At 50.0% G+C, this 14,944-nt stretch overlaps 1 pseudogene; it reads left to right on the top strand.

Annotated features, from left to right (window-relative positions):
- Positions 1 to 14,944, top strand: part of LOC141996210 (butyrophilin subfamily 1 member A1-like) — a 660,168-nt pseudogene that overhangs the window by 33,681 nt on the left and 611,543 nt on the right.

Consider the following 14,944-nt stretch of genomic DNA (forward strand, 5'->3'; position numbering starts at 1 on the left):
ATACCTTACCTGGTGATGGAAAAGCTGGGAGATCTGCCGGTCTACAAGATCAAACCTGAAGACGGTCCAGGGCAAATAAAGACGGTGCATAGAAACCTTTTGCTCCCTGTGGGGGAATTGGTAAGCATCCCTTATGAGACGGGCCACGACAGGGCAGCCGGGCAGAACAGAGGTGCTAGACCAAAGCCGCCATCCAACACAGACAGCGGGCCCCGTGCAGCTAACTTACCCCTATTCTGCACATCTGAGAGTGAGTCTGAGGCGGAAGACACAACCCTGGTGTATCCTGGGATGGAGACAAGATTTCAGTCTCGATCAGCTGAACCAAACGAGAGTTTTCCCTCTTCCGCCCTAAACCCCATGGCGGAATTATTTAGGCCCATTTCTGACACCCCTGTGCCGCTGATGAGACCCCCGTGTGATGACACACACAGGTTATTGGCCAGTGGAGACACACAGGTAGAGGATGCCCTGGGCACCTTGGACCCTCCCGCGTTAGAACTAGGAGTGCAGGGGCCTACGCCAGTAGCCAAGGGACCCTCAAAGGAAGCCTCTCCATCCGTCAATCAAGAGGATGTTCCCCCTACCTCGGCAACAGAGATTCTCAATAGACGAGACAGGGTGATAAGACCAGTAAAACGGTTGACTTATGATGCACCTGGGGTGACTAGTGAGGAGCCAATACATTTAGCACACAGGATTGTGGAAGCCAAAGTGGGCTTCCTGAGGCCCTTTGGAGGAAACCAATGAGTTGGTATAAAGGGAGTATGATTTGTCGGGACGCCAAATTCTCGGCTGGGGGGAGGATGTAAGCAGAGTCAGGATGGGCTCCACCCTGACATCTGGTGGTGAGGTGTGGCAAGTAGTGGAAAAGAACTTCAGGGGCTGATCTCAATTTGCATAGGCACACCCACCCTGCCTAGAATGAGGCCATAACTGCCCAAATGGTCACTTTGGCTGTTGTGGGATCCCCAGTGTCTCTGTTATTGGGGCGGGAAGAGTAAATTGTTATTACCCTGATTATGGGAACTGTGCTTGGAACTGTACTTGGCCTTTTGTTATGATGGAGGGACTCACCATCAACTGAGTAGCACTCGCTAGGCAAGGGACATGGGTTCCAAAACTCTGTGAAGGGAGAGAGACTTGAGACAGGTATTAGTACCTGGTGGTGTGGGCCCCTTTGTGAGGGCCTGAAGCACCAATTGCACCTCTGTCTCTCTCCACTGTGGAATGTCAGAGCTAATTTTGGGTCTATTAAGAGTCTTGCTACAGGTACTGTGCTGCATTCACTTTGGCCTTATGGTGCACCAGCACTAAGGCCCCCACTACTATGAGCTGAAATCACTGAGAGCTGAAATCACTGAGAGCTGAAATCACTGAGCACTGTGTCAAGTAGTGGGGAGCCGGAAGATCTAGAGTGCAGTGGTGCTGTTCGTGAGACGGCGAGCTGTGCAGAGCGGAGCCGTTCGCGAGACGGCGAGCTGAGCAGAGCTGTTCGTGGGACGGCGAGCTGTGCAGAGTGGAGCCGTTCGTGAGACAGCGGTGTGTTCGCGAGACGGCGAGCTGAGCAGAGCTGTTCGTGAGATGGCGAGCTGTGCCGAGCGGAGCCGGTCGTGGTGGAGCGGAGCCGTTCGTGAGACGGCGAGCTGAGCGGAGCCGTTCGTGAGACAGCGGTGTGTTCGTGAGACGGCGAGCTGAGCCGAGCTGTTCGTGAGACAGCGAGCTGTGCCGAGCGGAGCCGGTCGTGGTGGAGCGGAGCCGTTCGTGAGACAGCGAGCTGAGCAGAGCTGTTCGTGAGACGGCGAGCTGTGCAGAGCGGAGCCGGTCGTGGTGGAGCGGAGCCGGTCGTGGTGGAGCGGAGCCGGTCGCGAGACGGCAAGCTGAGCAGAGCTGTTCGTGAGACGGCGAGCTGTGCAGAGTGGAGCCGGTCGTGGTGGAGCGGAGCCGTTCATGAGACAGCGTAGCAGAGCAGAGCCCTGTGGGGCAGTCAGCTTCAGGACACGTAAGGTACCCCTTACCTCTTTCCCCCACACACAGGCACATTTTAGCCAGACTGGGGAGTAACACTCTGCAGATGAACTTTTGAACTCTGGGGCTGGACTTTTTGGAGTTTGGGTGATTTGAGGATTGCTGGACTCAAGAGACATTTGGGGTTCTGGGACTCAAGAACCCGAGGGAAAGGATGTGGCCCAATTTTCTGGGGTGGGTCTTTGCTCATGGTTTGGTTAATGAACACTAGTTGTGGTGTTTTCCCAATTTAATGCTGATGTCGTTTACCTCATGTAATTAAAGATTCTCTACTACACCGAGACTCCGTGCTTGCGAGAGGGGAAGTATTGCCTCTTCGAGGCGCCCAGGGGGTGTGTAAGATTTTCCCAGGTCACTGGGTGGGGGCTCGAGCCAGTTTTGTATTTGCTTTGATGAGAGGGAACCCCTGTGTACTGAACCCGGCCCTTGCTGCTATCAACTTGGCCTGGCAGAAGGGTTACATATAGATGCAGAAAACCAGTGCATTATTAATGTAGAAACCCAGCATTGGAGGAACGTGCTTGAGCATCTGATCTCAATTACCCTCCCCCTTGCAAAGAATAATTTGACTTTCCATGGCTCGTCGGATAAGTTGCTCACTGAACATAACAGTAATTTCCTCAGTTTGGTGAAGCTCCTTGGGAAATACGACAATATCATGCATGAGCACTGGCATCGAGGAATTCAACACGAGCTGCAAAACCTGGCAAAACAGATCACTGACTTCAAATTGATGGTCTCAGCTGTGGTCTGGCACAATATCCTGTTCCAAGGAAACATTGTAAGCAAGGCATTACAAACTCATTCGATGGACAACCACTACTACTTTGATGAGACGCTACCTTGATTTCGCTCTGGCCTATGGAGACAACAGATTTGAAGATGCCGTCACTGCTGCCAAAGAAATTTTGGAAGACTTAGGAGTTGAGCCTGTCTTCAAGGGAACTTGTATTCATCGGAAGAAGAGACATGTTGCTTACGAGGGCAGAGATAAGGTGATGGGAAGCTCGGAAGAAAAATTTAAGAGGGAGGTTTTTTGCTCACTTGTTGACACTGCTTGAGTGCCCATCGAAGAAAGGTTTGGACAAATGAAGCACCACAAAGAGACCTGGGTTTTTTTTTGTATGACCTTAGTAAACTGCCAGCAGACCGGAAAACACTCTTGAACAATTGTATGGACCTTCACCGGACACTGACACATGGGGAATGTTCAGATAAAGAGCTCCATATCAAATTGGACAACATCTGTCACATTTTGCTACACAGGAAGCACTCTCCACTCCAAGTTCTCCAATTCAAGGGATCAAATCAGGGTCTCAGAAGATAAAGCTCCTAGCCCCATTAACCATGCAGTTAGCAAATGATTTAAATGGGTGTCAGGGAAAAACAAACATAATTACAATGAATGGGTCCTTCCCAGGATCCTTTTCATTCTGAATTCCCTCCCTATCCATATTCCTCCTTTTTATTTTACCAAAATCGACACCATGTCCAGGTCATTGTTGTAGGTGCTGGTAACAAACCCAGAATCTCCTTACACAGATTCCAGCTCCCCATCCAAACAGATGGATTTAAATTTCCTAACTTTAACATCAGGCAATAATTCTTAGCCAAGCAGCACAATGGCTCATTCCCCCGGGTTGCAGAGCTCCAGCCGGAATCAGAAATGGCTGCACCTTTGCACCTTGCCAATGCACTGTACTTGGATTGATACCGATTCCCTAAAGAACAATTACCAGCTATTGGGGCAGCCAGAAATACTTGTCATATAGTGTCTACTAAATTAAAAAAATCCCTCCCTTCTTCATCTCAGGGCTTCAGGCTGGGGTAACTCAAAACTCTGTCTAGCAGGCAACCCCATCATTTGGCCAGATTGGATTAGGACTGGAATTTTGACCATCAGTTAATTTATTGAAAATGACACTTTCCTCCCTTTTACAATCTTAAAAGAAAGGTTCAATCTAGAGTCTAAGAAGGAGTGGCAATACATCCAACTTAACCATGCCATCTCCCATCTGTATGGCCCTGATACCTTTGCTACCCCAACTCATCTCAACTGCTTTCTTTTCTCCAAATATTACCCAGATTGCCAAGATCTATGGCAACACTATATGCATACCTGGCCAGCAAATTTGAATTAAACAAGGATCCTCTAAAGAACGAAATGGGAGGAGGAATAGACCAATTATTCTCTGCTAACCAAGGGAAACAAATTGTAGCCGGAGCTCTGAACTGCTCCTTGGATCTCTGTTTAAGATTAATCCAGTAGAAAATGATATGGCAGATGCATTGGACCCCTCTCTGACTGTTCAAAAGAGGTGCCACTGAGTCCGACAAATGTTGGTGCTCTGATTCAGTGTGTGCTAAGGTAGCCCATATGTCGGGGAATGCTCCTGTGCCCTTAGGTTTTGGGCAGAACTTAACTGCAGAGTTATTTTTGTCCAATAAAATACAATTGTGTTACAAGCTGAGCGTGTAATTTTAAGCCTAATGGATGCTAACTGGAAGCTGAATAAATCTGAAAAAACTTTGGCTGAGCAGAGCACTAAGAATTACTAAAAGACTAATACCTCAAACACGGACATCCCCAAAGCAACCAGCAGTTGAGACCTGGAGCATAGACATTGTAAGCTTGGCCACCATGGAAAGTAAACAAAAACACAATCTGAGCTTAGTATACTACATAGATCAGATATGAATCGCAAATTCTCACCCTAAGTGATGATACCAGCGGGTGCAGATTCTTAAGGGGCCAGCTTGGAATCCCCAGCTGTTTCATTGATAGGCTAAAAATCCCGTAAGCCTGGGTCCGGAACTTGCTCCAGTTCCGTCTCTGTTCCTTAGGTGTTTCCAAGAGTCTCTTTGGGTGGGGAGTCAGTGAAGAACCCTGCCTTAAATAGCTTTTGCATATGGCGGGAACCCTTTCTTTCAAAGCTTAGTTCCCAGATCAGTCTGGGGAAAAACACTGATATTCCAAGATGGAAACCAGAACCAGGTGACCTGGTCACATGTTACAGTAGCCATAACTCAGAGGCTGTCTGTAGCATCCTCAGGAAGGCTCCCCAGGTTCAGGAAGAGAAGCTTCTTCTAAGGCCTATTGTTTTCCGAATGGCTCATTAACCTGGATGGGCCCTTCCCAGCCAGCCATCCTGAATGAAAGCAGCTTGTCTAGGGGGCCTTCCCCAAGTGTAAACACATTTGAAATACAGTTACATAGTCAATATTCCTAACTTCAGATACAGAAATGATGCATGCATACAACTAGGATAATCACAGTCAGCACATCATACCCTATGCAATGACATCTCCCATGACTTCTCTTGCGTAAAATACATCATAACTATGTCGGAATCATCTCACGATAATGTCAGTGTGAAGAATCTGGGGGTGCACTGTCCCGGCGGCTTCCATAGCACTGCTGGGGAATGTTACATGTTACACCGGGGAGGGCACGGTTATGTTAATTTCCAAACAAAAGGAAAAAAAGAAAACCACGTCATGTGCTCCATGACCTTCACGCCACCGGGGAAAGAAAACACACGTGTCAATAGTCCGACAAAGTCTAGGAAAAGTTGTTTCCCAGGCAGCACTGTCAGCCTGTGGTGCATACAAGTGTGTAAGTATCATGAATTTGTTTTCGATGTGCTGCAGGAAACTATTTGCAGATTTCACACAAATAGTTTTGGTTGGTCACAAAAAGGCCAGAGGAATTCATACTATCCCCCCCCATCCCCATTTCACCCAGTGGTTCTGGCACTCACCTGGTGTGTGAGGCACCCAGGCTTGAATCTCCAGAATAGCCCCAAAATTGACTTTTTTGATTCACTGGAAATTCCAGAAAAGACCGACGAGTTGGACCTGAAATGATTTTTATTCTGAACTGCCACGGAACCAAAAAGAGCAATCTCCTCAACACTGCCGTTGTCTTCAGCCAAAGGGAGGCACTTGAAAATGCGAGTCTCCTGCTGCCAACCCTTGCAGCTCAGTAGAACTAACGGTGGGTGGTTCTTTAAGGATACCTCTCCTCTCACGTTAATTAACTGGAATTACTGTAACTATCCAATTAATCAGCTGCTTTCGCAGGAGAGCTGATGGAATTTAAAAAGCCAAGTGATCTTAAAACTTCTCAGAAGCTTCATTCCAGGATCCAGGAGGGACACAAAAGTGGCACCAGCTAAAGGCGGGTGGGGGGGAATGTCAGCCTGCCACATGAACCCCCACGTGACTCCTCCCCACCCTGCCCCCCGTGCTCTCCCTGTCCCTCCCACCCATCCCATGTTACCTGGGGGGGGCTCTGTCCTGAGCCACAAGGCTCTGGCCGCAGCGGACTCCTGGCCCAGGGGTCTGTACAGCCCTGTCGGAGGACACAGCTGGGGGTGCTCTAGGGAGCAGCGACCCCATGTTCTGCTCTTCTCGCCGCTGCGGTTTGCGGTGGAGCTGCAGGGCTCTCCCGGGAACAGCAGTGGCGAAAGCAGCAGAAAGTGGGGCTGCCTGGCGGCCTCACACTGGCAGCTCCTCTGGCACAGCTGTTCCATACCATCCCTAGCCCTGACGCGGCTCCATCTCTCGGCATCTGTCCAGCCCCGCCGGAAGACAGGGCTTGGGGCGGGGCTGGGGCGGTACCAGAAGAGCCGCGCTGGAGAGCTGCTGGCATGGGGCTACTCCTGTGCCCCCCACGGCGTCTGGGGAGGGGCATGTGGCGCTTGCCCCTCCCCTCGTCGCCTCTGCATCTACTTGGTGAGTACTGGCTGCTTGAATATCACCCAAGTGAGCCTTTATCTATTCCATGGGGAAAACGCTGAGATCAAATCTCCCACGTTAAATTTGTCTGACATATACATATATCTCATGAGAAATAGATATTCAAAGCAATATAAACTATATTTCAGTTCACTTCCCTTGTAACTTGTCGGCGAGGTTCCATGGCCTGCAACGTGCAGGAAGTCAGACTAGATGATCACGATGGTCCCCTCTGACTTCAAAGTCCATGAGCCTATGAGATCTTTGCCCCAGACTTTCAGACCACAGAACATTAGTGAGGAAATGATTGTTTCACACATTATTCATGAAGACAGGACTGAATGACCTCAAAGGGAAATCTGTAATTATCTACTTCTTTTAATTCAGTTTACAACAACAGATTGATCCAAATTTGTCAGCATGGGACTGCTCCTTCTTTATTGCCATTGTAATGTTTCAGCTCCGGCTATGGGACTGACTCTGGTCATTTCTAATATTCTGAACAAATCAATTCATCAAAGTATTTCCCTGAACCAGTCCCTACCAAGAGTTCTGGTTGGTCTGAGTTCCTTGAAATACTGAGTGGAAAGTCCCCAAGCGAAGATTTTAGGAGGGAACCTATAAGTATTCAGGTTTCAGAGGAGCAGCCGTGTTAGTCTGTATTCGCAAAAAGAACAGGAGGGCTGGTGGCACCTTAGAGACTAACCAATTGATTTGAGCATAAGCTTTCGTGAGCTACAGCTCACTTCGTCGGATGCATGCAGTGGAAAATACAGTGGGGAGATTTATATACACAGAGAACATGAAACAATGGGTGTTACCATACAGACGGTAAGGAGAGTGATCACTTAAGATGAGCTATTACCAGCAGGAGAGCGGGGTCGGGGGGAGAAAACCTTTTGTAGTGATAATCAAGGTGGGCCATTTCCAGCACGAAAGTTTATGCTCAAATGAATTTGTTAGTCTCTAAGGTGCCTCCTGTTCTTTTTATAAGTATTCACTTGCTGAGTTTCCCTGCCACTGGGTCAGGTGGGGATTGGTTCCCTGCAGTAAAGGCTGTGTGAGACATGCCCCAGACTGGGGGCATCCCCTAGGATCTGCAAAAGTTCAGGGACTTCCACACCCAGACCATTTGATCCCACTTTGATTCTGGGCCTCCATTCCCTGGCAGCAAGGACTCACCATGGCCATGGCTGCCCTTGTTCCTGTGCCTTTGGGTGAGGGCTCTGGCAACAAGTGACTAGAGCCTGTGGCTACATGGACTTTCCGGGGTCAGTTCTGGGGGCTCATAGGGAGGATTAGATGGTTCTGGGGGCTCATAGGGAGGATTAGATGTTCCTTAATTCCCAACAACAAAAGGGCGAGAAGGCTTCAGCCTACATACAGAGACTGGAGAGACTGCTTTAGAGAGCTGTCATGAGGGGAGCAGTGATTGCTGAGCAGATGGATCAGACCAGACTGGCTCAAATTGTAAGAGGAACTCAGTGTCAGAACCCGATTCTACTTCATCTCCAGCTTAGAGAACGACGGGAACATCCCCCAAGTTACTCCCAGCTGATAAAAGAGGTCAGAGAGGAGGAAGAAAGGCAGGCTGCCAGTGAGTTTTGGGAAGCCCAAACATCGGATCCAGCCAGCACAACACCACTGCAAGCGGCCAGTGTACTGATGGTGAGCACCAGAGAGGAACTTGCCCAACAAATGCAGGTCCTGACGGAACGGATAGCTGAGCTGCAAAGTACCATTGACCAAGTTAAGACTTCCAGGAATAAGAAGCCTCAAACGGTGGCAATTGAGAAGCCCGCACTTAGAGCCACCATCCAACCCAGGCGAAGGGGGAAATGTCAATTCTTCTGCTACCGATGTGGTCAGGATGGACACAGTGCTGCCAAGTGCCGTAATGAAGAAAACCCCTCCTTAGTGTATGGAAAGCTGAGGATCAGTTGGGAGAGATCCGATAGCTGCCAGAGGGTCTGGGGACGGGGACCCCCCCAGGTCTGCAGGATTTGAAGATTCCCCCAGAAAAGACTGTCCAGCTGGGATCCCCGCAGGACTGATAGGGCCTCGAGCAGAGGTCACGGTGAGGATTGAAGGGGTGGAGTGTAAAGCAGTGCTTGACACTGGATCTCAAGTGACTATTATATTTCAGTCATTCTACCAGCAGATGCTTAGGCACCTGCCTATACAGCCACTGACTGGCCTTGGCCTGTGTGGCCTCAGCATGGATGAATACCCCTACCAAGGGTATGTCATAGTGCACCTGGAATTCCCAGAGGAGGTTGCTGGGGTAAGAGAAGAGGTAGACACAGCTGCCTTAATATGCCCTGACCCTAAAGGGACCTCTGATATGTCTGTGCTGATAGGGACCAACTCCAGTCTCTTCAAGGTACTCGCGGATTACTGCAGAAGGCGGGCTGGGGACCAGTACCTGAATACCCTGATGATCCATACGCTTTGTGCTGAAGCCTATAGGAAAATTGAGAGCGCTAAAAGGGAGACATCTGAGCTACCGCTTGGGGCACTAAAGTACGCGGGCACGACCCCCTTAGTAGTGCCTGCAAGGACGGAGCAAGAAGTGCTTGTCATGAGTACCTGTCTGAAAGGCAGTAAACGGACGTTAGCAATGATAGAGCAGCCGATGGGAGGAGAGCTCCCTGAAGGAGTGCTGGTCCCCAGTGGAGTCATAACTCTACCCGTTGAAGCCCAGGAAAGGGTGACTATACTGATTGCTAATGAAACGAGTCGTGATGTTGTTGTGAAGCAAGGACAAAAGATAGCAGACCTCTTTGAGCCTGAGTCAATTGTAAAACCCCAGTGTGAAACTCAAGTTCCCACAATAGACCCAGCAAAGTTTGACTTTGGAGATTCACCAGTGTCTGAGGACTGGAAAGATCGCCTGAGGAAGAAACTTTGTGAAAGATCCAAGGTGTTCTCACTGCATGAGCGGGATGTGGGATGTGCAAAAGGAGTAGAGCACAATATCAGACTCCATGACTCTCGACCTTTCAGGGAGAGATCTAGGAAGATTGCTCTCTCTGAGATGGAAGATGTGCGACATCATCTTCAGGAGCTGGCTGCGAATGACATCATTACAGAGTCCCGCAGCCCATACGCCTCACCCATTGTGGTAGTCCGTAAAAAGAATGGGAAAATTCGGATGTGTATTGACTACCGCACCCTAAACAGCCGTACTGTGGTCGACCAGTACACTATGCCTCGAGTGCAAGATGCCTTAGACTGTTTGCTGGGAAGCCAGTGGTTCTCTGTGTTGGATCTTCGAAGTGGATACTACCAGATCCCTCTGGGAGAAGAAGATAAGGAGAAGACAGCCTTCATCTGCCCATTAGGGTTTTATCAGTTCGAACGCATGCCCCAAGGGATTTCTGGAGCACCTGCCACCTTTCAACGTCTCATGGAGAAAGTTGTGGGAGACATGAATTTACTGCAAGTGTTAGTTTATTTGGATGACCTGATTGTGTTTGGAAGAACCTTAGAGGAGCATGAAGAAAGACTTCTTAAAGTGCTTGATAGGTTGGAGGATTATGGTCTGAAGCTTTCAATTGACAAATGCCAGTTCTGCAGAACCTCAGTGAAGTATGTGGGTCACATCGTGTCCCAAGAGGGTGTGAGTACTGATCCTGATAAAATAGAAGCACTCACTACATGGCCACGTCCAAGTAACTACAGAGAACTCAAGACCTTTCTCGGATTTAGTGGCTACTACCGCAGATTTGTGAAAAACTATGCTACGATTGTAAAGCCTCTGAACGATCTCACCAGGGGACATCAGTCCAGCAAGAACAAATCTAAGTCCCAGAATAAGGGGAGGTCTCCAAAGCCCCCTGTGCAGAGACACTATGGCCCATTTGAACCATTTGGGCCACGGTGGGATGAGAGATGTGAAAGGGCTTTTCGAGAAATCATTACTTGCCTAACTCATGCTCCAGTCCTAGTTTTTGCTGACCCAAGCAAACCCTTTATCCTGCATACTGATGCCAGTTTGGAGGGTCTGGGAGCAGTCCTGTACCAGGAAGTGGAAGGCAAACGTAAACCTGTAGCCTTTGCCAGCCGAGGATTGTCTGATAGTGAAACTCGCTATCCCACCCACAAGCTGGAATTTTTGGCCCTGAAATGGGCCATCACTGAGAAATTTCGAGACTACTTGTATGGTGCTCAGTTCCAGGTGTGGACAGACAACAATCCACTGACTTATGTGTTAACAAGTGCTAAGCTGGATGCTACAGGGCAGAGATGGGTGGCCGCCTTGGCTAGCTATGAGTTCAGCATTCAGTACCGATCAGGGAGAAGCAATGTAGATGCAGATGCATTGTCCAGGCGTCCGCAGGCTCCAGAAGTTGCTGTGATACCCACAGATGGAGTGAGAGCTATTTGCAGTGTGAGTCGCCGAGAGCCAGAGGCCCGTGAGAGCCTTCAGGTATGTGTTGCAGAAGCTTTGGGCCTGCCCCCTGAATGCATGCCTTCTGCTTCAGTGAACTATATTGCATTGGACTAATCTCCTTTGCCCATGCTCAATGCAGCTGACTGGCAAGAAGCCCAGCGGCAAGATATTGACATTCGTGATACACTACTTGCCAAAAGGGAGGGGCGAAGCCCAGCTGCGGTTGTCCCACCTAACCCGGAGGGTAAACTACTATTGAGAGAATGGACCAAACTAAAACTGATTCAGGGAGTGCTACACCGAATGACCACTGACCCTTTACAAAAACAACGAGCACAACTAGTGCTGCCAAAAAAGTACAGAGCCCTGGCCATGAGGGCTCTGCATGATGACTTTGGGCATTTAGGGATGGAGAGGACCCTGGAACTTATTCGTAGTAGGTTCTATTGGCCCCGAATGGCTGAAGATGTTCGCAGGAAATGTGAGACTTGTGCTCGATGTGTTCAAAGGAAAACTCTGCCCACGAGGGCTGCATATCTCAAGAGCATCACCAGCAACAAACCTTTGGAATTGGTATGCATTGATTTCTTGTCTGTAGAGGTAGACAAGAGGAAGGTTGGGAACATTCTAGTAGTGACTGACCATTTTACACGGTATGCACAGGCATATCCCACACGTGATCAGAGGGCCACCACCGTCGCTCGAGTATTGTGGGACAAATATTTCTCAGTCTATGGATTCCCGGCTCGGATACACTCTGATCAGGGGCGGGATTTTGAGAGTCACCTTCTGAAGGAGGTGCTGAAGATAGCAGGAATTAAAAAGTCTAGGACAACGCCTTATCACCCCCAAGGTGATCCTCAGCCAGAGAGGTTCAACCGAACCCTATTAGATATGTTGGGAACTTTGCGACCAGAGCAGAAGGCAACCTGGAGCCAGCATGTCGCATTTCTGGTGCATGCCTACAATGCCACAAAGAACGATGCTACGGGAGTCACCCCATATCTCTTGATGTTTGGGCGAGAACCAAGATTACCCATAGACTTGTGCTTTGGTGTATCAGAGGATGGAGATAGCTATGAAACTCACCAGCAATATGTATCCCGACTAAGGGAAAAGCTGCGGGATGCTTATCGCTTAGCTACCGCTGCGGCTCGGAAGAACGCAGACCGCAACAAACATCGATATGATGCTAGAGTGCGTTCGCAGGAGCTCCAGCCGGGGGACAGAGTCCTGCTGCGAAATTTGGGTATTACTGGCAAACACAAGATAGCTGACAGATGGAAGGCAATACCTTACCTGGTGATGGAAAAGCTGGGAGATCTGCCGGTCTACAAGATCAAACCTGAAGACGGCCCAGGGCAAATAAAGACGGTGCATAGAAACCTTTTGCTCCCTGTGGGGGAATTGGTAAGCATCCCTTATGAGACGGGCCACAACAGGGCAGCCGGGCAGAACAGAGGTGCTAGACCAAAGCCGCCATCCAACACAGACAGTGGGCCCCCTGCAGCTAACTTACCCCTATTCTGCACATCTGAGAGTGAGTCTGAGGAGGAAGACACAACCCTGGTGTATCCTGGGATGGAGACAAGATTTCAGACTCGATCAGCTGAACCAAACGAGAGTTTTCCCTCTTCCGCCCTAAACCCCATGGCGGAATTATTTAGGCCCCTTTCTGGCACCCCGGTGCCGCTGATGAGACCCCCCTGTGATGAGACACACAGGTTATTGGACAATGGAGACACACAGGTAGAGGATGCCCTGGGCACCTTGGACCCTCCAGCGTTAGAACTAGGAGTGCAGGGGCCTACGCCAGTAGCCGAGGGACCCTCCAGGGAAGCCTCTCCATCCGTCACTCAAGAGGATGTTCCCCCTACCTCGGCAACAGAGAGTCTCAATAGACGAGACAGGGTGATAAGACCAGTGAAACGGTTAACTTATGATGCACCTGGGGTGACTAGTGAGGAGCCAATACATTTAGCACACAGGCTTGTGGAAGCTAAAGTGGGCTTCCTGAGGCCCTTTGGAGGAAACCAATGAGTTGGTATAAAGGGCGTGTGATTTGTCGGGACGACAAATTCTCGGCTGGGGGGAGGATGTAAGCAGTGTCAGGATGAGCTCCACCCTGACATCTGGTGGTGAGGTGTGGCAAGTTGTGGAAAAAAAAAAAACTTCAGGGGCTGATCTCATTTGCATAGGCACACCCACCCCGCCTAGACTGAGGCCATAGCTGCCGAAATGGTCACTTCGGCTGCTGTGGGATCCCCAGTGTCTCTGTTATTGGGGCAGGAAGAATAAATTGTTATTACCCTGATTATGGGAACTGTGCTTGGCACTGTACTTGGCCTTTTGCTATGATGGAGGGACTCACCATCAACTAAGTAGCACTCGCTAGGCAAGGGTCATGGGTTTCAAAACTGTGTGAATGGAGAGAGACTTGAGACAGGTATTAGTACCTGGTGGTGTGGGCCCCTTTGTGAGGGCCTGAAGCACTAATTGCACCTCTGTCTCTCTCCACCGGGGAATGTCAGAGCTAATTTTGGGTCTATTAAGAGTCTTGCTACAGGTACTGTGCTGCATTCACTTTGGCCTTAAGGTGCACCAGCACTAAGGCCCCCACTACTATGAGCTGAAATCACTAAGAGCTGTGTCAAGTAGTGCGGAGCCAGAAGATCTAGAGTGCAGTGGTGTGTTCGTGAGACGGTGAGCTGAGCAGAGCTGTTCGTGAGACGGCGAGCTGTGCGGAGTGGAGCCGTCTGTGAGACAGCGGTGTGTTCATGAGACGGCGAGCTGAGCAGAGCTGTTCGTGAGACGGCGAGCTGTGCAGAGCGGAGCCATTCGTGAGACAGCGAGCTGAGCAGAGCTGTTCTTGAGACAGCGAGCTGTGCAGAGCAGAGCCGGTCGTGGTGGAGTGGAGCCGGTCGTGAGACAGTGAGCTGAGCAGAGCTGTTCGTGAGACGGCGAGGGGTGCAGAGCGGAGCCAGTCGTGGTGGAGCAGAGCCGTTCGTGAGACAGCGTAGCAGAGCAGAGCCCTGTGGGGCAGTCAGCTTCAGGACACGTAAGGTGCCCCTTACCCCTTTCCCCCACACACAGACTGGGGAGACTTAGCCAGACTGGGGAGTAACACTATGCAGATGAACTTTTGAACTCTGGGGCTGGACTTTTTGGACTTTGGGTGATTTGTGGATTGCTGGACTCAAGAGACATTTGGGTGCTGGGACTCAAGAACCCGAGGGAAAGGGGCATGCCCCAATTTGCTTGGGGTGGGTTTTTTTTTTTGCTCATGGGTTGTGTTATGAATCCTGTTGGTGGTGTTTCCCCAACATAATGCCACATTGTTTCTCTCTGTTATTAAAAGGCTTTTTGCTACACTCAGACTATGTGCTTGCGAGAGGGGAAGTATTGCCTCTTGGAGGCGCCCAGCGGGGGTGGTATATATTTGTCCCAGGTCACTGGGTGGGGGCTCGAGCCGGTTTGCATTGTGTTATTGGAATGGATCCCCTAGATATTGAACCCGGCCCTTGTTGCTGCCAACTCTGATGGGCAGAAGGGTTACACGAGCAAGGGCGAAGTGCAATGACCATAATCCAGAATATTCTCTGCACCCCTTGTCTAACTCTGGGCCCGATTCTCTTCCGCATTGACGGCCCTTTCCCTGTCTCCGGCCGTGTCTGGAGGGCTTTATGCCCTGTCCAGCCCCTTCACACTGCCAGGAAGGGAGAGGTGTGATGGAATCTTAGCCCAAACAGGAACCAGGCCCTGTGTCACCTTCATCCTGGG

The sequence above is a fragment of the Natator depressus genome, chromosome 11 (assembly GCF_965152275.1).
Source record: "Natator depressus isolate rNatDep1 chromosome 11, rNatDep2.hap1, whole genome shotgun sequence".
Taxonomy (NCBI): Eukaryota; Metazoa; Chordata; order Testudines; family Cheloniidae; genus Natator; species Natator depressus.